This window comes from Pectinophora gossypiella, chromosome 19, assembly GCF_024362695.1.
Source record: "Pectinophora gossypiella chromosome 19, ilPecGoss1.1, whole genome shotgun sequence".
NCBI lineage: Eukaryota > Metazoa > Arthropoda > Insecta > Lepidoptera > Gelechiidae > Pectinophora > Pectinophora gossypiella.
Window position 1 is genome coordinate 10,842,911 of NC_065422.1, and position 25,397 is coordinate 10,868,307.

At 41.3% G+C, this 25,397-nt stretch overlaps 1 protein-coding gene across 1 annotated transcript in view; it reads right to left on the reverse strand.

Moving 5' to 3' along the window:
• LOC126375397 (uncharacterized) overlaps nucleotides 1-14,035 on the reverse strand; it is a 55,480-nt gene extending 41,445 nt beyond the window's left edge. The window contains exon 1 of the mRNA XM_050022303.1: nucleotides 13,591-14,035. The gene's annotated coding sequence lies outside the window, so the exon portion shown is untranslated. The remainder of the gene's footprint in view (nucleotides 1-13,590) is intronic.
• Between the last annotated feature and the right edge of the window lie 11,362 nt (nucleotides 14,036-25,397).

The following is a 25,397-nucleotide window of genomic DNA, read 5'->3' on the forward strand; positions in this document are numbered from 1 at the left end:
GCATGTTCGAATCCAGCACAGTCCTAAATCAATGATTGTTGAATTTGCTTTCGAATTCATGTTTGGATCATAAATGATTATCACGTGCTCAGTGGTGAAGGAAAACATCGTGAGGAAACCCACATTCCCGAGAAATGCATTTTCGTATGTGATCTAACCTGTATTGGGCTGGTTTTCTCTTAGCGGGTTGGAAGGTCAGACAGGCAGACGGACCTGTGAAAACCGGACCTGTCAAATCTTTAGGTTAGGTAAGCGGACCCTGTGAAAGACGGGATAAAGCTTGGGATATGAAGATGATGACATTATATCACGCCTATTTGCCGTTGGGGTCGATAAATACCAAGAAATTTCACTTACGACGATTCTTCCAAATAAAAATACTTACTCAGATAATATCAAAATCATGTTTGTTTGAAACCGGTGAATTATATAATGATTTTATTTACTGTACTATTCAGCTGTTAATCTTCCTAAAAGTAAATAAATAAATTTCAATCAGTGGACGCAGCGAACGTAGGTAAACATTGTTCGGCTAAAGGTAGAAACCGTCTACGTATATAATTCGGAACACGGCGCGGTTGCTGTGCGGCGGGGGCAAAAGACAATAATGATATTATGCTGCTACTTTTAATGTGAAATTTATTTATTTATAAAAAAGGTACACAAACAGCTTATATAATAAAACATTAAATAAAATAAAAGTTACATCAGGAATTAGACTGTTACATAAGCCAATTATAGGCGCACATAACATTTGCAGTGTAAGACAACGTAATCGTTAAAATAATAACAAAAAAAATGTTGAAAATTAAATTGAATTGATTGATTTTTTTTGTTCGAAAATTATTTCAATTATTTTCGTTGAAATTCTGATAAAATTATCTTTATTCAGTTGGCAACATAGTTACACTTAGATTCGTCAATGTTTACAGAACGAACGTCTCATCCGTCTAAAATTACTGCAGCTTCTATGGTCAGCACTTCTTCACTGCATACAAAAATCCCTTTCTGCTCCAACAAAAAGATACAAACAAAAACGACTAAAAGATTTTGTTTGTGGAGAAAGTAATTATTTAGTTTTACTTTGTAAGTTGAGTACCTACGCTAGTTGGCTAAATATGTATTATAAGGATACCAATTCTGGCTATCCCTTTACGAATTAATATATAAAGAGAAATTACAATTTATTACGTATATAATAAACAAAAATACAACGGGAAAACGGTAACTGTAAGCGGTAACGGTTTCCGTAATTTACTTTTTGCACAAAAATAAATCCAAAAAAATAATAAAAGTACTTACCTACGCATAATCAAAAATAATTTAAATTTAAATTAAGTACACGGTATTAGGTAAATTATTTAATTTCATTTAAAGTTCAAAATCATTTCTTTTAGTAGGCACATCAAGTAGCTATAATTTAAGTAATATAATTATTTTGAATAAGTAATTGCTTTTTAATACTTTAGTCCCTTCCGACGTCAAAGTACGATCGCAATTTCAATTAGATTATGGTACGACGATCGATAGGTATTTAATTTCTTATAGAGTTCATTTTATTACAGATTAAATTCTGCGTTTCATTTGGATCTGTGCTCGGTTTATGGTAATCGCTCTCTGTTACAGTCATGAGCAATATAATGTACCCACTTTAGGACTCTGTCGCACTAACATATTTGACATTTAGTGAGACTTACAGTTCAATTTGTCAAAAAAGTTAATGTGACATGGTACCAAAGTGTATACATATTAATGCTCGTGACCGTACATGGGACTTAAAGAAAGCTGGCTAGGAGTGCATTTAGTATTGAAATATTATGAAGACTAAGACCCATGCTACTTCTTGTAGCGGCTTCAAACAACGGTCTCTATGGTCCAGTGGTTGAGCGTTGGGCTCACGATCCGGAGCTCCCGGGATTGATACCCGGTGGGGACATATCACAAAAATCGCTTTGTGATCCCTAGTTTGGTTAGGACATTACAGGCTGATCACCTGATTCTCCGAAAGTAAGATGATCCGTGCCTCGGAAGGCACATTGAGCCGTTGGTCTCGGTTACTAATAATAATAACAAAACACTTTATTGCATACAAATTCACAAAACATTACTACTTACTGTCGTAAATGAGTAATCGTTACACGAGCCATGTCAGGGGCCTTTGGCGGTTCAATAATAACCCTGAGACCAGGGTTGCTGAGGTTTGTAATCCACCTTACAACCTACACGGTAGAAGAAGAGAAGAAGAACGTCTCATCCGCCTAAAACTACTGCAGCTTCTCACAACCTGTATAGCCGGGGAAAAGAAGCTGCAAGAAAAACCTCGGCACAGGGCCCAAGAAGTTCTTTAAAAAAAAAAACATAAAATACTGTTATACAATTATTTAGTAATTTGGCTGCTTAATATCAGTTTCCAGACAGCTATTTCCATGTTCTAGATAATCACTAATCTTGGGGGTTAAAATGGCCACATCGAAGCAATTCATCTAAGAAAGCAATATTGCTATTTGACATTTGTTTGCATTGCGCTCTTACATTTATATGCGCAAATGTCAAATTGCAACATTGCTTCCTTAGATGAATTATTATTGCTTCGATGTGGCCGTTTTAACCCCCCTTTTTAGGGTTCCGTAGCCTAATGGCAAAAAACGGAACCCTTATAGATTCGTCATGTCTGTCCGTCCGTCCATCCGTCCGTCCGTCCATCCGTCCGTCCGTATGTCACAGCCACTTTTCTCCGAAACTATAATAGCTATGCTTTTGAAACTTGATAAATGTGTATTCTGTGAACCGCATTAAGATTTTTACGCAATGATAGAAAAAAACAATAAATTTTGGGGGTCCCCATACATATAACTGAAACTCAAACAAAATTTTTTCATCGAACCCATACGTGTGGGGTATCTATGGATAGGTCTTTCAAAATGGTATTGAGGTTTTTAAAATCATTTTTTTCTAAACTGAATAGTTTGCGCGAGAGACACTTCCAAAGTGGTAAAATGTGTCCCCTCCCCCCTGTAACTTCTAAAATAAGAGGAGGATAAAACTAAAAAAAATATATATATGATGCAGATTAGCATGCAAACTACCAACGAAAATTGGTTTGAACCAGATCTACTAGGTAGTTTTTTTTAATACATCATAAATCGTAAACCGTAATTTACTTTTCATTCAATCAACTCAAGTATAGGAAAGTTACTTGCTGTTACGGAACCCTTCATGGGCGAGTCCGACTCGCACTTGGCCTTTTTTTACAAATCGCTTATGTTGCCATCAAAAGCAGGTTCATAGGTGGGTAAAGTGTGATGGGTTGATAAGGTTGATGATTGGTCTCACAACTAAGACGAGAGAACATCAAAAGCATGTGAGTATGTTGCTTTATATTTATTCAAAGCTTAAGTTCGTCCTAAGTTAGGACAAGTTTCACATCTCCTAGCCCATTTAAATTTTATATTCACTTAAACTTTGCTGATGTACGGTACACTACTGCATATTGATGAGAGATTATTTATAATGGCAGAACAACTTGTTATTCAAAAACAATTTACTAGTACCAATTTCAGTTTTCTTCGCATTAATATTGGAAGAGACTTTATACGAAGTTGCGTTTACACATTTTGTACGGGACTGTAGACCGCACGCTATGTTCTATGGGTTGCTGGTTCGAAATAAAAACAACTATTTAGACTTTGTTTCTGTACGGTTGTGTCTGTTCCTAAGCTATGTTGTGTGAAGGTCCTATTGCGACCTTCCTAATAAAAATAAACCTCGAGTTGCAAGGCTTCTAAACCGCGTGAATTAGAATACAATATAGAATCGGGCACTGGGTTAGTAAAACAAGATAAAGATGTAGCTGAAGTTTTTGATAAATTCTTCACGAACATCCCTGTAAAAACTACAGAATCTCTCAGGTCCTCTCCTGTTCAAGCAGATATATTATTAAAAAGTAATGTTACTGCTTGCACTGAATTATTTGATTTTAAACGCGTTGATCCGAGTAGTATTGTTAAAGTATTCAAACAGCTGAAACTTAAAACCTCGAAAGATTTATGGGGATTGTCTGTCAAATTGATGAGCTCTGTTATTGATATCTTAGCACCATATCTAGCTTACATTTTTAATATGAGTGTTGAAAATGGCACTTTTCCAAATTTAATGAAAATCAGTAAAGTTATACCTGTTTTTAAATCGGGCACAAAATCAGACCCCACGAATTATAGACCGGTTTCTATTCTACCAGTACTTAGTAAAATTTTCGAGAAAATTATTCTCGACCAACTGCTATGTCATTTTAATTTAAATAACTTACTCCACAGCCAGCAGTTTGGTTTTACTAAGGGTCGGTCTACAACAGACGCGAGTGTGACATTTGTTCGACACATTTTCGATGCTTGGGAGAAGTCGCAGAATGCCGTAGGAGTATTCTGTGACTTGTCTAAGGCGTTCGACTGCGTGGATCACGAGACCTTGCTTTTGAAATTGAGGCACTATGGACTAAATAATGGAGCTCTCAGTTTGTTAAATTCATATCTAGGTGGTAGGATACAAAAGGTACAAATCAATAGTACAACTTCTTCGGGCTCTCATGTTCAAATGGGAGTTCCTCAAGGATCCATTTTGGGTCCGTTTCTTTTTTTAGTGTACATAAATGATTTACCTTATGTAGTACAGAACCAAGCTGACATTGTGCTGTTCGCGGATGACACTTCTCTTATATTTAAAATCAACAGAAAGTTAGAGGAATTTGACGAAGCAAACAGCGCTGTGTCGCAGGTTCTAAGTTGGTTTACAGTAAATAACCTAGTTCTAAATGCTAAGAAAACGAAGTGTATTAAATTTGTTCTACCAAACGTAAAGAAAGTAAATAATAACCTACGAATAAATAATAAGTCAGGAAGAGTAACTATGAACAAACGCCGGCGAAATATTGGCCCCACGACATTCTAAAAGATCGTAAATCCATAAAACCAATCAGTAGCGATTCCGTGACGCGCTTCATTGCGACAAGCGCTGTGATTGGTTATCAATAGCAACCATAATAGAGGTTGGTGCGTGTGTTTCCGGGGTTCTCAAATCAAGGATGTTGTTATGCAATGCATGGATGAGTATAAGTAAAAAATGGACGAAACTAACGGTGGATTTAATAATTTTTAGTGTTTTGTATTTCGGATGAGGCGTGTTGCTGAATTATGTATTCAAGTAGTATTATTATATTGCATGTTTTGTGTTTTGAATTAATTGGTATTTAGTAAAAACAACTATTCAATACTTTAATTTTTTACTTGGATGATATATAAATATAATTACAATGTTACTTATTATTTACTGGAATAGGATGGAAGCCGATCATCCTCTCTTCTTTCGTAACGAACTGCTTTTATCCATTTTTGCAGTAGGTTTTCATTTTTGGGGAAAATAAAAAAAGGAAATTTCGACAAGACTAAATAACTGAAAAACTTATATTTTGCTGGAAATTGATAATATTACTTGACTGCATAGTATTAAAAATTATAATTTACCTATCTGAATATTAAGCTAGGAACTTCTTGAATAATGCGGATCAAAGTACAATGTGTTTACGAGAACAGAAATGTTATATTTACCGATGATAAGTTATTCCAATTATCTTTTTGCTGCGCTTTTTTCGTTTCCTACACCAACTAACTACACATGACGACATTTTACATAATATTTCACTGTTTTTTCCATAGAAATATAGCATAAATCGAGCGGCGCGAGGCAGATTGAAGTAGGTGCGAGTAGTCATTTTAAGCCCCGCCCACTCAGTGTACATTTTAGTGGCGTCAAATTGTGAACGTTGTTACTCTTCCTGACTTATTATTTATTCGTAGATAATAACATTAAAATTAACGACGAGAAACTAGATTTTGTTGAACACACAGTTTTCTTAGGAATTACTGTAGATTCAAAACTTCAATGGGGCCCCCATATTGTATCACTAGCGGGCAGGCTAAGTTCAGCAGCATATGCCGTCAGAAGGATCCGACAACTCACAGATGTACCCACTGCTAGACTTGTCTACTTCAGCTACTTCCACAGCATAATGTCTTACGGTATTTTGCTGTGGGGTCGAGCCGCTGATGTAGAAACTATTTTCATCATTCAAAAAAGAGCAGTTCGCGCTATTTATAAGCTGCGTTGTCGGGACTCTTTGAGGGAGCTGTTTAAAGAAATAAATATACTGACTGTCGCAAGTCAATATATATATGAAAACATTATGTATGTACGTAAAAACTTATCTCTCCTTCCGAGAAACTATGAAAGGCATACTTACAATACAAGAAATAAACATAAAATTGCTATTCAAAATTCTAGATTAAGTAAATTAAATTCATCTTTTTTGGGGTTATGTATACGTTTTTACAATAAAATACCAGATAATATTTTAAATTTGTCAGAAAATAAATTTAAAGCTCACGTGAAGCTTACTTTATGTAAAAAAGCTTATTATAAGATTAATGACTACCTAAATGATAAAAATGTCTGGTATTGAATGTGTTCCTCTAGTTATTAAATAACTTGTAATGTATATTCTCATTGGTTTTTAAAAGATGTGTTGCTGTTGCAGTTTCTTGTCATTTCTTCTCCTCAGCCATAACACCTTGCGAAATGACGTAAATTCAAAAATGTTACATTGACCTTCAACAAGTTTATCCATGATAATTACGTTGAATAAATGATTCTGATTTCTGATTTCTGATTTCGAGGTGTTCGAATTGTGTGTTTTTTGGCGTTGTCTTCTCGACGTCGGGGAGGCACCCTCGGGGCTTGGCCCCTTTGGTGCGATAGCTCTCGCCGCCCGCTAAAACGGGCGGGGCACGGGGGCGGGCCACGGTGGGCGAGTTTCGCGCCTCCGAAGGCCCAATTTCTTGTCCGGGATGGTACCGCCGGCGAGTCAGCCCACCGGGTGAGACCCTGTTGAGGGAGGCCCAGTGAGCGACTCCAGCCAGGCGGTACGTGTCTCGTCATAGTAGGTGGCCGGCGAGCTTGACCCGAAGTTTCCAGGTCAGCTCGAGCCGGCGGGGTCAGTCCAGTGAGGTCAGTCCGATGAGTCCGCCGGCAAGGTCGAAACCGTCAACAATGACGGTTGCCCTCAAACCGGCGGCTTGGGTCAGTCCGTTGCTGGGTAGGTATCCTCGTCGAGCTCCTCCACATCAGCCAGCTCGCGAGGATACGGCTTCCAGTCCGGGGGTCGCGCGTGGTATGGAGCCAGATTTCGTAGGTGCACGAAATCTGACTCGTCCGCGCGCGCGAACATCCCAGTCGAGAGCCTGGAGATAAACTCATCCAAGGTCTCGACTTTTAGGTCCCTCCGAATTACTTCGTTGCGGACGAATCTCGGCGCGTCCGCGATGGTGCGCAACGCCTTGGACTGCTGTGCCCGCAGTCTTTGGCGATGGGTCTCAGAGACCAATGCGTACCACGCGGGGGCGGCATAGGTAAGCCGTGTCCTAATGTATGCCTTATACACGCTGTGGCGGGACGAGAAATTTAAAACGCGTGATGGTCTCGCCAACGTCTGGGGACCAAGCGTTTCTTAAGGAACACGCCTGGTTTCGGAATCTAAAGGTTCGAGAGGTCGAGATTCGGTTCCTGGCGTATATAGAATATGAGTCCTACCTGGGCTGCCACAGCAAACCGCTCCGGGGTGATGGAATGCCTCTTCAGCCGGCCGGCGCACGTATCGAGCTGAGGCTTCGAATTGGTGAACTCCAATGCAGGATCAACTTTTATCACCAATTGTTCATATAACACTTAGAATATGCTAGTTTATTAGCTTACAAGCGGATTTACGGATTAAATTAGGACAAAACGATTTATTTATAAGAGAGCGCGCACACGCGTGTCCATAGTTTTTTCTTCACTCCAGGGGCGCGGGGGGGTGGCTCCCGGTTGTCATTAGTAGGACTCATAGTGCGCTAGATGGCGCTACACGTTTAGAAACGAATCTCGACATTCAATTTCGCGGAAAAATATAAAATGAAATTATGAATACGATACATCACCGCCCACCAAAATACGGCTAGTATTTTCGAATTTACTATTTACAAAATAATACGAACAGTCTGTGCTAATTTGTCGAAGCGAATTTAAAGAAACTTACTAATGAACTTGTTTTGTAAACGTATGGGGAATTAATCGGATCGCGTAGGTAACGGACAAAGCTTAGTTAAAGGCCTTGTCAGGAAAACACCGTTTGCTAATCTAACAGTAGCAATGCGCACGACCCCATCAGGGCTTGAATGTAGCTCATGAACGCGTGCTAACGGCCAGTGCAAAGGCGTAGTCGAGTCTGTCTTAAGTATTACCACGGAGCCTACGGATAATGGTTTTTCCGATGATGTCCATTTTGCGCGTTGCATTAAAGAATTGAGGTATTCATTCCTCCAACGGACCCAGAAGTCACGTTGAAAACGCTGTATTAATTGCCATCGCCCGAGACGATTTAGGTTAAGATTCGAATAATCCTCATCAGGAACGGTCGTCATTGGTTCTAACGTAAGAAAATGACCGGGTGTTAGAACGGTAAGATCGTTGGGATCTGAACTAATCGGGTATAATGGCCTCGAGTTAAGCATAGCTTCGATTTGGACAAATAATGTTGTTAATTCCTCGAAATTAAGGGTTTGTGTACCGACGATACGGTAAAGGTGAGTTTTCACAGCCTTGATCTGGATTTCCCACACTCCCCCGAAGTGAGGACTCGATGGCGGATTAAAACGGAATTCGATGCCCTCACTTCGAGCGGCTGAGTTCATCAATGAATTTAGGTGGTTACTCGCGCCTACGTAATTCGTACCACAGTCCGAGTGAATAATGCTGACTCTACCACGACGGCCTACGAATCTGCGCAGTGCGGCAAGAAATGCGTCTGTCGAGAGGTCGGAAACGACTTCGAGGTGTACTGCTTTTGTGCTGAAGCACACGAATAGGCAAAGGTAAGCCTTTCCGATTTTCGCACCACGATGATTTCCTAGTTTTATGCGGAATGGACCGCCGTAGTCAGTACCGATTATTGAGAATGGTTTCGCTTGATTAACACGTACAAAAGGTAAGTCACTCATATACGGTTCAAGAGGAGTGGGCTTCATACGATAGCATTTCAAGCACTTAGATAAACAATGCCGTATGGCACGTTTGGGTGAAAGAAGCCAAAATTGCTGAGTCAGCAAATACAACAAAGTGTTCACTCCGGGATGACCATTCTCGGCATGAAGAGATTCAATGATCATGTAGGTAAAACGTGAGGACCGAGGCAGCAAAGCGGGATGCTTGTGCTCGAACTCCAAGCCGGAACGTGAAAGCCGACCGCCCACCCTGAGAACACCATGATCATCCAAGAAAGGGCTGAGTTTCCTGAACTGCTTAGAAAGAAGTTTTTGTTCTTTTAACTGAGCAATTTCTTTTTCAAAATGCTGAGCTTGAACGTGACGAACGATAACTAAAAGCGCATGATGAAGCTCAACTCTACTTAAAGGACATGACGACAAAGATTGAACGCTATCTTTGCGTCTCGAGTAATGAACGAATCGAATTAAATAGCACAGAATACGCTGAACCTTCCGAATTGAAGAGTATCTCTCAAGAAGCTGATCGATGAAATGACGAATGTCATCGTTAACGAGCAAAGTCTGACCTTTCTCTTCCTGTAAGATTTTGTTGTTTTGGGTCTCATCATGACCAGCGCTAGGCCATCTATCTAAGCTATCAACAAGCCAGGCAGGACCCGCCCACCATAACGAGTTGTGAACGAGCTCGGTTGGCATTTGACCACGAGAGGCGACATCTGCCGGATTGTCGCTAGAAGGTACATGATGCCAGTTTGCTCCGGGTATGGACTCCTGAATATGGCTGACTCGGTTGGCAACGAAGGTTTTCCATCTACAGGAAGGAGATCGAATCCAAGCTAAAGCCACAGTAGAATCGGACCACGCGTAAGTATCGGTGATCGGCAGCAATGGTAAGTACAATTCTTTGATTATTTTTAGGAGATCGGCGAGAAGGACTGCGGCACACAACTCCAGACGCGGCAGAGAGACCTTTTTCGTGGGAGCGACGCGAGACTTTGCAGCAACGAGATACACCTGAATATTTCCGTCAGGGTCACAGCAGCGCAAATATATTACAGCACCGTATCCGGATTCAGAGCTGTCTGCAAATCCATGAAGCTGACAGGACACCGGCGTCGGTGAAGCAAGACAGCGTGGAATTCTCAGGGATTTGACAGTAGGCAACTGCTCGAGCATGAGTTCCCACTGTTGAACGATTTCAGGCGGAGGTTCATCATCCCATGACACGTTGAGTATCCAAAGCTTCTGTACTAAGATTTTAGATGACAGTGTTATCGGAGACAAGAAGCCCAATGGATCGAAAATACGAGCCAACTCACTGAGGATTGTGCGGCGGGTACACCTTCGTATTTGCGGTTTAACTTCGAAAGAAAAGGTGTCACTTTGAGGATCCCAAATTAATCCAAGAACCTTTAAAGTGTGAGACTTTTCAACGTCCATCGACACTTGGTTAGTGAGGCAATGCTCCGGAGGTAAGTCGGCGAGCAGCTCAGGGCAGTTACTTGCCCACTTTCGCAGTTCCATTTGGCCTCGGCCCAAGAGGTCAATGATTTCAGATTTAGCTTGTAAGGCCTGCTGAAAGTCAGGAAAGCCGGTAACAACATCGTCGATGTACATGTCGGATTGAACGATGGAATGTGCAAGATGGAGATCACTTTCATCCTCAGAGAGTTGCTTGACAGCACGACACGCCAGGAAGGGAGCTGCAGAAACACCGTAAGTGACGGTGTTCAAGCGGTACTCTTGAACTGGTTGCGTAGAGTCGGAGCGCCAGAAGATGCGCTGAAAATCTCGGTCCTCTTCCTGAACCAAAATTTGTCGATACATTTGACGCACGTCGGATGTGAAGACTACAGGGTGAATACGAAACCGGATAAGAATTTCCAAAAGGTTCGTTTGCAATTTTGGACCGATGAGTAAAGTTTCGTTTAACGATTTGCCTGTCATGTCTTTAGCGGAGGCATCAAACACGACGCGTAACTTCGTAGTGGCACTATCAGGGCGAAGGACACAATGATGAGGTATATAATACCTCCCTTTGGTCAAGTCTACGGGCGATACGACATTCATATGACCACTTTGGAGATAGTCATTCATGAATTCCGAGTATTGTGCTTTTAGGACCGGATTACTGTTGAGTTTACGTTCGAGCGCATGAAAACGACGAAGTGCAATATCACGTGATCCTGGAAAGGTGAGATTTTTTTTACCCTCTTTGAAAGGTAAAGCAACGGTATACCTGCCGGATGTGTCACGTGAATGCTTGTTCGAAAAGATGTCTTCACACTTCTGCTCATCAGGTGAGAGATGTGTACATTGCGGTATAGATTCTAACTCCCATAGCCGCTTCACCTCATTGTAGAGTTGTTCATTCGTAATAAGAAACGAATTAATCTCAGTTTCGGTATCCTTCCCGCAGCTAGCATTGCCGAGGAGAATCCAGCCGAAGACCGTGTTCAACGCAGAGGGCTGAGTAGAGCTTCCACCAATCTTTCCAGGAAGTAGAAGAGACGAGAAGACTTCCGCACCTAGGAGCACGTCGATCGGAATGAAACTGGCCCGACGAATCCATGACACTGATTACAGCAGTTGAAAGGAGAACCACGGAACTGTCGCCAATACTCGTAAGCACACGGACTTGCGGAGAGTGACACGAAGCCTCTTGAGGGGTAGATACATCTTCAGCAGGATGACTGTCATCATTATGAAGAAGCGTGTGGTGTTTTTGGCGGCATTTCTGACACCTAAAAAGAGAATTGCAATCCCTGACGCCATGCGAACTCTTTAGGCAGTTGAAGCACCAATGATGATCCTTGGCGTAGTCGATGCGAGCTTGTAACGGGAGGTTAGTGAAAGTAACACAACGTGCAATGGAATGATCCGAATTACAATATGAACACTTCACACTAACAGCGGATTGAGAAGCCGATACGCTTGAAGGCGAAGAAACGGGCGAGGAGCTCTTGACCTGCGGCTTGGGTTGCTTGACAACCGGCTTTTCAGATTCTTTGTCAGTTTTAGACAAGAACACCGAAGTGGTAGCCTTGTGTCCTTGATTGGATTTCTTCGAGTCTAAAGTGCGGGGATTGTTGCTGCTACTACGAGCTTGAGAAGAGAAATGAGTGTCACGAACAAGGGCTTCGCATTTTGAATACAGAAAATCCTTCAACGTAGCATAACACGGTAATTCCGTTGTCGGGTGAGCCTGTTCGAACTCACAGCGGGTTTTGGAATCGAGCTTAGAAAGCAACAAGTAACACAGAACAAAGTCCCATTGAGCCGTCGGCAAACCAAGTCCTTTTAATATTGTAAGATTCTCATTAAAAGTATCGAGAACACGGCGGAACTCGAGTGGTGTGTTCGCCTTAATATTGACGGCTTGCATCTCTTTCCAACACGTGAATGCTAGCTCGCGCTTATCACGATAACGCGCGACTAATGTACGGTAGGCCTCTTCATAGTAAATACCTTGAGCGGGAAAAGTACGGATGAGTCCCAAGGCATCGCCGGATAATGTTGAGACGAGATACTGCATCTTCTCTGTATTGGAAAGAGATCCATTTTCGTGTATCAATGCATTGAATATGTCGTAATATTCGGGCCAAGATTTAATGTTACCCGAAAATTTCGGTATTTCGATCTTAGGTAATTTCACAGTAGGCGCAGAAGCAGGTCGGTAAGGAGCTGTGGATTGGCTCTCGGATTTACGAGTTAACTGCGAATAAACAGCTACAATGTCAAAATACATCGAGTCGAACTGTTCACGATAACTATCTTCTTCTTCTTCGCACTTCTCGTCCAGCAAGGTAAGTATATCGCCATGGGCGTCTTCAAAACTTTCTATTAGCTTAGAAACCGACGAGTAGTGCGCGAGAAACAACTCTGTATCATCAGGCAGAGAGGTGGATTTCGCTTGCAGAGCAACATCGAGTATCTTTTTCATACGATTATAGGCTAAAGTACGTTTCCGACGGAGTGATGGTAAGTCGTGTATAGTAGGAGACTCCTCCTGAACTGATTTAGTCATTACTTTAGGTTTAGGTATGCTAGTACGCTTAACTCGATAAGTAGCCATACTGAAACACCTATAAATCGAGCACAGACAAACGTTTATGTAAGTACAAACGCGCGCGAATACTGAAGAAACTCAAATGCACTGATAAACTGATAACGAGTTTACGAGTATGAATAATACCTACACGGGAACGAAAACCTATCTAAACAAAGGTAAGTTTACAAGAGAAGTCGGTATTAACGAGTTGAAGTCTGAGTAACACAAGTGGTGTCTCTAAAATAAACAATTGATACGAAATGAGAACATACCTATGAAACCTAACCTAAACCTTATTTGTTTCGGCCGGTGTACGGATGATATAGGTATATAACGAGTTACGATTATAGCTACGTAAATAAATAGGTTAAGAATAAATTGTTGGTGCGAATAATGACAAGTATAATCTATATGCACCGGCTAGTTAAGAGAATTTGCACAAAAACTTACTTGTCGAAACAACAATCTTTTTCTTTTACCAATTACGCACTATTTACACTAGAATATTGTTTATTTTACTAGTATAGATAACACTCAGTAACACCACTTGATTTATTAACTAAAATAAAGTGAATAATCCGCTTGAAAGACAAATAAAATACGATCTCGGACAGAATGTAAACAAACAATAACGCGACAGATTTACGGAGGTCGTTCAAGACGAGTGAGGTCTGTGCGTACGCTTGACTTTCGTAACGAGTCGGATTATACGAACAACGGCAAACCGATTTAAACAAGTTCAATTGTTATTTTTCAAATAAATTGATATAATTCTATAGCTAAAAGATCTAGAAACGATTATTTTAATGAAATAACACTTGTTAAATAGCAAACTGTTCGTATTTTAGCAAAAAATTACAAAAAATATTTTGCTATGTAATTGTTGGAAATTAGATGAAAGTTATGCAAATGGCGAAAGATGGCGGACGGATTTGAATGTAATTAGACAAAATAGCGTCGGTTTGAAAACTATATTTTAGAAAATGAATTAGATCAGATATGACTCTAATAAGATTAATTTAAATGGGAACCGCCTAAGTTCCCGGGTTTCGGCACCAAAAAGATGTGGCGGGACGAGAAATTTAAAACGCGTGATGGTCTCGCCAACGTCTGGGGACCAAGCGTTTCTTAAGGAACACGCCTGGTTTCGGAATCTAAAGGTTCGAGAGGTCGAGATTCGGTTCCTGGCGTATATAGAATATGAGTCCTACCTGGGCTGCCACAGCAAACCGCTCCGGGGTGATGGAATGCCTCTTCAGCCGGCCGGCGCACGTATCGAGCTGAGGCTTCGAATTGGTGAACTCCAATGCAGGATCAACTTTTATCACCAATTGTTCATATAACACTTAGAATATGCTAGTTTATTAGCTTACAAGCGGATTTACGGATTAAATTAGGACAAAACGATTTATTTATAAGAGAGCGCGCACACGCATGTCCATAGTTTTTTCTTCACTCCAGGGGCGCGGGGGGGTGGCTCCCGGTTGTCATTAGTAGGACTCATAGTGCGCTAGATGGCGCTACACGTTTAGAAACGAATCTCGACATTCAATTTCGCGGAAAAATATAAAATGAAATTATGAATACGATACACACGCCGAGCTTCATGCGCAACGGGAGACTCGAGCAAAGAATGGGGCGGAGCAGAGCAGTGGCAGCACCTGCCTGTCCGATCACATTCCTCGCATGCTGGGCCATGGTGAGGTGGCGGTCTATGGTCACACCCAGGTATTTAGCCTGCGAGGACCACCCGATCTCCTCACCATGCAGCGTCAGATTCGGAGGGTGTAGCCGACCACGTCCCACAGTGATCGCTTGGGTTTTCCCCACGTTCACCGTCAATCTCCACTTTGCCAGCCAGGCAGGGAGGGCATCCAAGGTTCGCTGCATCTTCTTCGCGGCGTGCTTGGCGTTCAAGGACGTCGCGAAGAAGGCAGCGTCATCGGCGTAAAGCGCCAGCTTGGACCCTCCCTCCACGGGGATGTCATCCGTGTACCTGGCGTAGCAAACCGGAGATAGGCAGCTACCCTGGGGAACTCCCGCAGCGATCCTTCGGACTTGGGAGAGGGCGCCTTCCACTGCCACCTGGAAGCGCCTATTCTCTAAAAAGGTGGCCACAGTCTTAACGACTCGACGTGGAGTCGTAGACGTGGACAGCTTATATACCAAGCCCGGGTGCCATACGCGATCGAACGCCTTCTCCATATCCAAGAATACCGCTACGGTGGTCTCCCTCTTGTTGAGGGCCGCCGTCATATCGTGCAGTACCCTGGTCAGTTGAAGGGTCGTGGAATGCTCGGCTCGAAAGCCGAATTGTTCCTCGCGTGGCATGATATGTGGGATCATGTGACGCAGAAGAAGTCTCTCAAACACCTTGCTGATGTTCGGTAGCAAGGTGATTGGCCGATAGCTCTCAGGCTTCAGGATATTCTTCCCGGGCTTGGGGAGCATGATAACTCGCCCAAGCTTCCAGCAATCCGGAAAGTGCCCCGTCCGCGTGATGCCATTAAAAATGCGCGTCACCGCTGCGACTGAACGCGGTGGAAGGTGACGCAGCATTTCGTTGGTAATGCCATCCGGGCCGGGGGCCTTCCGGAGCGGAGTCCGTCTTAGCGCCCGGAGCACCTGTCCGGGCGTAAAGACGACGGGATCCTCATCAGGGGCTATCGGCTGACCGAAATAGCCCGCTAGATTTCGGGAGACTTCTTCTTCGTCATGGTCGGCGCCTGGGTTCGGCCGAAATTGGCTCTCCAGACACTCAGCGAAGATTTCCGCTCGATCCTCAGCTCTAAAACGGGGTGTCCCGTCCTGAGCGAGGAGAGGTCGCACTGGTGTCGGCTTCCCGGAGAGCTGTCGACACAGTCTATGGATGCCGGTCCAATCCTCGCCGGCTGAGTCGATAGTGTGTTGCCAAGAGTCGGCGGAGGCACTATCGAGCGCGGCCGAGATCTTCTCGGCCAGCGCATTCAGCCGGGACTTCATGGTGGGGCAACGCGTGGTATTCCACTGCTTGCGGAGTCGCCTCTTTTCCGCGAGCATATTCGCAATATGCTTCGGCGTGGGAGGAGCGGCTCCCGGTTTGGGAGCTTCGAGCGCGGCATGTTGCAATGCCCGCTGGACTGTAGAGGCGAACTCGGTTGCCAACTCGTCGACATCCGTGGGGGTCGAGACTGGTCGCATGGGAGTGTTCTCTACCATGTACTGGCCGAATTTGTCCCAGGAGTACTTCCGCCGCGGCGGCAGCAGCCTCGTCCTGGTAGGATGGTTAGAAATGACCATCAGGACTGGTTGATGGTCGGAGCCTGTGTGATAGTCTAACGTCTCAACGGTGGGATCGGGCCGGAGCCCCTTGACCACCGCGAGGTCTATCACGTCTGGGAGATGAGCGGGGTTGTGCGGGTAGTGGGTCGGGGTCTCCGGCCCCAGAACCACATACCCGCCCCCGTTGGCGTCATCGAACAGACGTCGTCCATTTGGACAGGTCCACGTGGAATTCCAACCAACGTGCTTGCAGTTCCAGTCACCGGCCGCGATCGTTGGCCCCGGGCTGTCCAGAATTTTCTGAACGTCCGCGAGGACAAGGCGCGCCGCCGGCGGCTTATAAACCGCAAACACACGTGTTGGGACGTCTCCGAGAGCGATCTCCACTCCCAGGGCGTAGATCGACTGAAGACCAGCGATAGGTGGCAGAGGCTGGTGCACCAACCTTCTTCTTACCAGGACGGCTAGGCCTCTATAGGCCTGACCGAGGTCACTGAGCTCGTCCTTCCGGTATACGAAGAAGTTGGGGATCTTCAGTCGATCTGCGCCTCTCAGCTTGGTCTCTGAGATCAGGGCGACATCAATGTTCTGCTCCCTCAAGAGAACACGTAGAAGACCTATCTTTCTAGACAGGCCTTCGGCGTTCCAATGAAGGATTCTTAACGACATAAATTTTATGCCGTTAACAACCTCTTCATCCCGTCCAAAAGCACTGTAACAGGATCGAGATCCTGCTCCAGTGCCTTCAGGACATCTTGGAGTACCCCCATGGCGACCAGTAGTGCCGCTTTCTTGGCGGCGGCTGGATCGCCAGTTCCGGCCGACTTCCCCTTCCCCTGGCTTGGGGCGGGGGGTCGGATGGAGGGGGTTGTCTTAGAAGCAGACGATGTCGCCGGCTCCTTAGGCTGCTGTCGTTTTTTGGCGCCGTCTCGCCCTAGCTATTATACGAGTTTACGGTTCGCAACTAGTGGGCCTTGCGCGCATTAAGACGAGACGGCGCCGCGAATGAGGTGAGTGTAATTTTATTGGAAAAATAATAATATCACATACAATCGTTATCACAATATTTTCTTAACTATACTTATATCTATATCTTTATTTCTGATTCTAAGCTATTTACAATAATTTGTTAAACTATGAAAATATGATATCGTTCTGGACGTCGTTCGGCACACATTTGATAAAATTAAAAAGTCTTGCAATGCTTTCCACCTAATTTATGAATGACAAAGGGCTAAACGTTCAATTTTATTTAACTCCCGACATAGAATAAAGACCACGTAAGTCTACTTCTACAGTGTGTTTGTGAGGTGAATTACCAACCCCATCAACCCTGGTATCAGGGTTATTATTGAGCCGCCAAATGCCCCTGACATCACTCATGTAACGACTACGTACTTACATAAGTAAGTAGTAACCGGGACCACCGGCACAACGTGCCTTCCGAAGCACGGATCATCCTACTTTTGGACAATCAGGTGATCAGTTTGTAATGTGCTAACCAAACTAGGGATCACAAAGTGATTTTTGTGATTTGTCCCCACCGGGATTCGAACCCGGGACTTTCGGATTGTGAGCACAACGCTCAACCACTGGACCACGGAGGCCGTTAACTACGTAAGTATAAAACGGTCACTTTCCGCTACAGTAAAGTACTAGTTCCCGATACAGTAAATCAATGGGCAAAGGAAATATTTACCTGTTTGGACTTTACATTTTTATGTCTCAATTCAAATTCAAAAATATCTTTATTCAATGGGTAACATAGTTACTTTGAATCGTCAATTTTTACATAACGAACGTCTCAACCTAAAACTACTGCAGCTTCTCACAACCTGTGTAACCGGGGAAAAAAGCTGCGCGAAAAACGTCGGTACAGGGCCCGAGACGTTTTTTTTTTAAAAATAAACATAAAATATTGGTATACAATTGAATAATTTAGCTGCCTAATATCAGTTCTAAGACAGTTATTCCCATGCATTCATATCTTCTAGGCAAATCCTGAATGTCAATGGGAATCTTATTGTAAAAACGTATACATTGCCTCTTAACAGATTTAGTGATCTTATGTAATCGACTGACTTCTAAAGGAAGTTTATTTTCATTCCGGTTATTATCAATCTCGCTGCAAACTCTAATGAAGCAACTTTGTGTGACACCTGTCGTTCTCAATATTTAACCAAACGCCCCTGTTATTGAGAGCTCACGTGCTTTGAGTATTTTCACTCTATATGATAATTTCAAGTATATTCTTACTCCTACTTAGCATAACATATTGGTAGTCTAAAACATTTCCATACAAATCCTCTATATTTACTCCAGTGTATAAAATATACTTTCTGGTGTTCTTAGACTGTGGCACCGTGTTATTCGGCGAAAAATAAGGACGATAGAGACAGTTTCCCAGAAGTTTTCAAGATGGAACATGTGGATAACTACTTTCAGTTTAAGTTATTCATACTAAAACAGTGAATGTATATCTAGTCGTAAGATGTCTCGCAAATTATAGCAATACCATAGAATAAAGAATAATACTACGTATAGTTCTCAATGTACTTATAATAAATTTCCGTATGGATTCATGGCTGGCGAAATATTTGTACTAAATTCATTCTTGTAAGTATTGTTAGACTGTGTCTGTAATACTGTAATTTCTTTAGTGTATAATAAAGACTTGAAATCAATCACTACGTAATTAAAACTCATAATAACGGGTTCTTACTGCGTTAAAAGCAGGGATATGAGATCCCGATATTTCGACAATGTTGCAAGCGCCATGATCACGGGATGAGTTCCGGTCAAGTAGTTAATGCCTTCCGGCCAAGTAGTTGATGCCATCTGCGGCAAATCTACAATAAAACACGTCAAAAAAAAAACACGGGATGACTACGTATAGAACGGTAACCCTCCGCCCCTCACCAAATCATAGCGGGCTCCAACATCACCCGCTCCGGGTATTACTTTAGTCACACCCCGGACACTTCATACAAACCTCGTTTTACTCAGACACTACACTTTGACGTTATCATACTCGCGCATCTATGTGTGTAACGTCTGACGCCCATACGATTGAAGACTAAAGTAAGACCGCTAAGGTAAACCTAGCTCAGCCGCTGGCGGGGAGCGGAGAGTTGCCGTTCTATATTATTCCTTATTCTATGGAGTCAGAGGGAGAGCCCGCGGTCTCTGTCTCGCTCGCACTTACGCATTAGGCAGCACACGGTAAGAATAAGTTTTTATATAGAGTGTACGGGGTGAGGTCCTAGTGGGATGAGGCCCTAATTGCGGCGTTGTTTACTCGTTCTATGTTTTTTACACGGAATTCTATTCTGTGGTTTTTTATTCACTTTCAGTTCAACATTTAAACAAGGCCAGTATGCACATACACATTGACATACACATAATTATGTATATACATATTGTATACGTTATATTTTTAACTCTTAAGTTTGTTAAGAAGATTTATGTCTGTTTTCATTTAGAAGATAATTTATGTTTAAGTTTTATAAATACGTATTTATCTCAAAGGGTTACTAATGAAGTGAAGTGCTAGTAAGAGTAAGGGAATAGACGCAAATATTGAGTTATTGAGGACAGATGAGGCAAGATGAATGGACACTTAATAAGACACGACAAATTTATTAAAAAGTAGAGGAAAAGTAAGACTAAGAGGAGCTTACATTGAACAGATTAAAGAAAAGATGAACGTCGTGTCTTATAAACAAGCGAAATAATTGGCCTTTGGTAGTCAAGAATGGAGAGAATGCTACACCGACAAGAGTGTGGCTCTTAAATTAGTGATGGTGGAGACATATTAATCTCATGAAAAGATATATTCTCAAACTACTCACGAACATCTTTCTATTATAGAAGTGAACTCAGGTTCTAAAACCTAATGTACAGGAATGTATTCTATTGAAACTTAATGTTGTGGGACGATGAAAAGGTTCCCTTTTTAAACTTCAAATGAAAAGTAAGTGAAGGCAGGTGGGTTGGATTGAATAAATCTCTTCTAAGAAAACAGAGGTAAAGTAAAAACAATTTCTTAAGAATTAAATAGCGGTGTTCAAAAGCAGGTTATGAACAACGTGCACGTTTTTTAGATAGATATAATAACTATATTGCTCACAAAATAACAAAGACAATTTCTCACAAATAATTATTTATTGCTATTTAGCAATAAAGCCGCCGATTGTAGTTCTCTTGACACATTTGTAATTGTTTTTAGTGTTGTGTTTATATGTGCAATAAAGCGTTTTTGTATTGTATTGTAATAATGTAATACAACATAGCAACATGCCTGTATCTCCACTCTTCGCTATGTTTAAGTCCCGTGTAATAGTGCAAACCTATAGCCATTAACCGGCCACTAATCCTGGAAACCAGATGCCATCAATTTTATGTGATCCAAACATGAATTCCAACTCATTCAATGGTTTAGGACCCGACCCTGGATTCAAACCCGTTACTACGATATAAGTCACGAGTATCCTAGATTTGCCAACCATTATCCAATGGCTCAAATAGGCTTCAAAACGTTTTATCGATTCTGCTCCGCACCACCCAAATCCCCTGGTAGTTGCGGCTTCCGAACACATCCCGCTTAGGCACGGTACTAAAAAATATCGGCCCCCGAAGCATGTAATATACGATCCCGACGTTCCGATTACTCTAGTCACAGAGGTGGCCAATCAGCTCGCGACAACATACACTTCAGAACCCCGATACGGACCCGTATAGAATGGCAACTCTTCGTTCCCCGTTTCCCTCACTACTAAACTCCCCCAATTATGTCTCGCATCGTGTCGCGTCGCGCTTACATAGTATGCTAGGCCTGAGGCCTAAGAATGTATGACATAGCGAGTCGATAGCGATAAGCGCTGAATGAGGGAAATCGTCGACCACGACGGCGGCGGGGGGACACGATGCGAGACATAATTGGGGGGGGGGGGGTTTAGTAGTGAGGGAAACAGGGAACGAAGAGTTGCCATTCTATACGTAGTATCATTTCTTATTCTATGCTCCAGGGCTACCAGGGATTGTAGGAACTTAATACTAAGGTATAACTTACTCTGTGGTCAGCATTAATCAGTGCGGATGCAGTGAAATACGAAGGGGGGATTACGCGAATGAAAAATGCTCGTCCTATCTCCCGTACAGTCAAGGCAGTAGTTCCGTTACACTTGCTCGTTAAACCCCCGTTCTATAGTACAGTACTGCTGTATTGTTAGATGTTTAAAAACTTTATTTATGCATTGTGTAAGGGTTAGATTATATTATTATTATAATCTAACCCTTACACTTATATTATTAGATTAAATAACTAATAAGAGTAAGGGAAAAAAGACAAATACTGAGAATTATTGAGGACAGAAGAGGCGAGATGATTGGACACCTAATAAGACACGACGGATTTATTAAAAACATCATAGAAGGAAAGAGAGGAAGGGGAAGACCAAGAAGAGCTTACATGGAGCAGATTAAAGAAAAGGTTAACATCGTGTCTTATAGGGAAGTCAAGGAATTGGCCTTTGATAGACTGGAATGGAAAATGCTACACCGACAAGAGCGTGGCTTTTAAATTGATGATGATGAAATAACTAATAACAGACGGAATAAAGTCGTGAATCTGTCACAACTTTATTATTTTTAATTTGACGCTGGCAGTTTATTTCTTTGTTTTTACTTTTCATTTCTTCTTTTTCGAACGGGAACGTTTTCCCGCCTTTTTTATAGGTAAGTGGTTACCTATACGTAGTATAATCTTTATTATTTGGCTATGGATGCGCCACCGGCGGCGATAAATTTTTCGGGATCGGGATTCGGTTGCCAGCAACAAATTAGTTGCGCAACGGTGTTCTAGTGAGATTAGGTCCTAAGCTTATACCTATACATTTTTTTATTTATACATTTACGAATTGGTAATATTTTTACAGATAGAGTAGTCCCTCAATAACTCTTCAATGGACTGACAACGGTAGTATTTAAAGTTTTTTACATGGCGAGACTCATAGTGCAATAACGTTTCTCTCATTTTGATACTTTATATTTATTTTTTGTTACGATTATTGTTATGATATTTTTGTTATTTAGGGAAACAGGCATTCATTGTATTTTTGTGTTTGTATGTTTTTGTGATATAAATAATAAAAATAAATTAAATTAATCAATTTATTATTTTATCAAAAAATAAAATATCCACAGATTTATCAAGTTCCTTTATCTTCTGCAAAGAATTTTATTTTATTTAACAAAATAACAATACGTTTTGAAATAGGAACAGGCACAATCATTATAAATCATACCGACAGAATTAATTTATATTAATATACAACAGACTTATATTTAACAGCTATAAATTACGGGGATTAAATAAAATTTCATTAAATTTTTCATACAGTTACGGTCATGGTACTTTTATCCAAGTTATATCATTTTAATACGATATACGATTCAAATAAGAATATGTGGGTCATGTCATGTCATGTCACGTCAGGAACAAGACAACTCTCAAGAGTGAAATACATGTTGCGTACTTTGTACAGTCATGAGCAATATAATGTACCCACTTTAGGACTCTGTCGCACTAACATATTTGATATTTAGAGAGACTTACAGTTCAATTTGTCAAAAAAGTTAATGTGACATGGTACCAAAGTGTATACATATTAATGCTCGTGACTGTAAATGTTTGAAAAGATAGGAAATAACTCGCGGCTTGCGAAAGTAATATTAGTCGCACAGCGATGCAGGGCTAACATGCACAGCGCAAAATTATCGATCGAATCAATAAATTTTGCCGAAATCGATAAGTTTGTTTTTTCCCTAACATGCGTGCCTCGTGATTTTGTTCGTAAGTATTTTGACAGAACGACATAGATTATAATAAATAATAAAATGTCTTTATTAATTAAAACATAGTTACAATTTTATTTTACATGATGATGACTCCTTTTAGACTACAAAATCTGTGTTAGGTAGGAGGCATCGCTGTTCACTGAGATCTAATAATCTGAGTGGCATAGTTATTGTTTTTATTTTACATTTTATTCACAAATTTTGCTAAGTCTATTCTTATCTTATAATATAATGTACCCACTTTAGGACTCTGTCGCACTAACATATTTGACATTTAGTGAGACTTACAGTTCAATTTGTTCTACGTTATACCTATCCGAATTCAGCCACCATCTCACTCCGGCCTACTGAAGCAAGAGGCGGCCACTTCGCGGCAAGGACGCGCCGAGCAGGATTTGCCCCAGTGGAGGGCAGAGAAGATGACTCTGTCCCCCCTGGGGCCAGATTAATGGTCTTGTATGAAACGAAAACCAAAGGCTAATAAGGCTAGTAGACCAACAATAAAAATACTAAGTGCCAAACTATTATTAAATGAAAGGGCAATGATAGGTAGTCAAGTCAGTGTCCTTGAAAGTGTTAAATAGCCTTTTAACCAGTATCGGTAGTATTACCAAGATACCTACCTATCTACCTAAGTACTTATATCATCTCTTTGAATCAGCATTTGTGAAACCGTTCTACCACACAAAATTCCGTGAAAGGCAATTACGTCGTATCCATGGTATAAGAAGACCAGGTATGCTCAAAAGTGACAGCTAACATTTCAAGGTTAGCCCAGCTGACGTCATCCCGCCCTACGTTGCCATTTTGTAAAAAATAAATTACCCACGACCAATGTTTTTATATTTGCTTTGCAAGGAAATTTTGAACTTTTAGTAAATTTACTAAAATTAAATAAGTAAGTAGTAGTTTTAGTTTATTTACTTTTTTGTTTTTGTAGATTTACTTACAGTTTTAATGATTTTTTTTATATATTTATTTATTATTATTACAAGTTCTTATAGCTAATTTACACCACTATCCAAAACAGACCCAAAAGAGCGTGTTAACGTGATAAATTGTTTTTAATGCAGTGTTACAGTAGCAACCCAAAAAGACCGAAGCCTGTGATAGGGTTAGCTATATGAGATAAGTAATAGTAATTGAATACATTAGTCAGTAATTCGTTTAATTTTCAATACTGAATAAAATTTACGTCCTTGGAATGTTGGAGATACCAATTTAATGGTAACACTTACTCATAGGATTGAGTATACCTACTCTTCTTATACTATGGTCGTATCTGTAATTCCAAGGTTCACATTCCCATTAAATTCATACAAAAGTCTAATTTTCAAAGTTCAAATGTATGAATAATGCATTGGATGGGAAATGTAGAAGAAAATGGACTCTGTGACTGCGAAATGTAGAAATGTTTGAGAATTTTTCTTGAAAATGAAATGAGCATTTGAACGGAATTTGTTATGTAAGGTAAGGAGCCCTCTCGAGTGACGTACTATAAATATTACCTTTATGTCTGTCATAACCTGGGCAATTTGCGAAAACATTTCACGTAGTACTTTGGGCGAATAATTTCTTCATAACAGCAAGTGAGGGATTTTCCAGGCTACGTTCCCTAAAAACAATATAGATTGCGCTGTCCAGAATTTTCTTCGTTTAACCTTCTAATTTCATAGACTAATTTCATAGATAACAGACATGCATCTTTTATAATTGTTTTTGGGTATAAATGATGACCCTTTTTATTACACACAGGCACAATGACTTCTCCACCCATTATTATTTTGATCAAAATAAAGAGAAGCAATGTAGGTAGCAACATAATTCTGTACAAAACGTGATCCAAATATCCAGAAACATTTATTTTTATATGTACGGTCACGAGTACTAATATGTACATTTTGAAACCATGTCACATTATCTTTTTTGACAAATTAAACCGTAGGTCTCATACATACATACATACATAAACTCACGCCCATAATCCCAAATGGAGTGGGCAGAGCCACAAGTAATCAAAGACTACTTGCAGCCACTGCCCCCCTGCGCCTGATCCCTTATCACCGTAAGGTTCATCATATCCATCTTAGGACTTCGTATCAACAGTGGCTGCAAGTAGGTCTCATTAAATGTCAAAT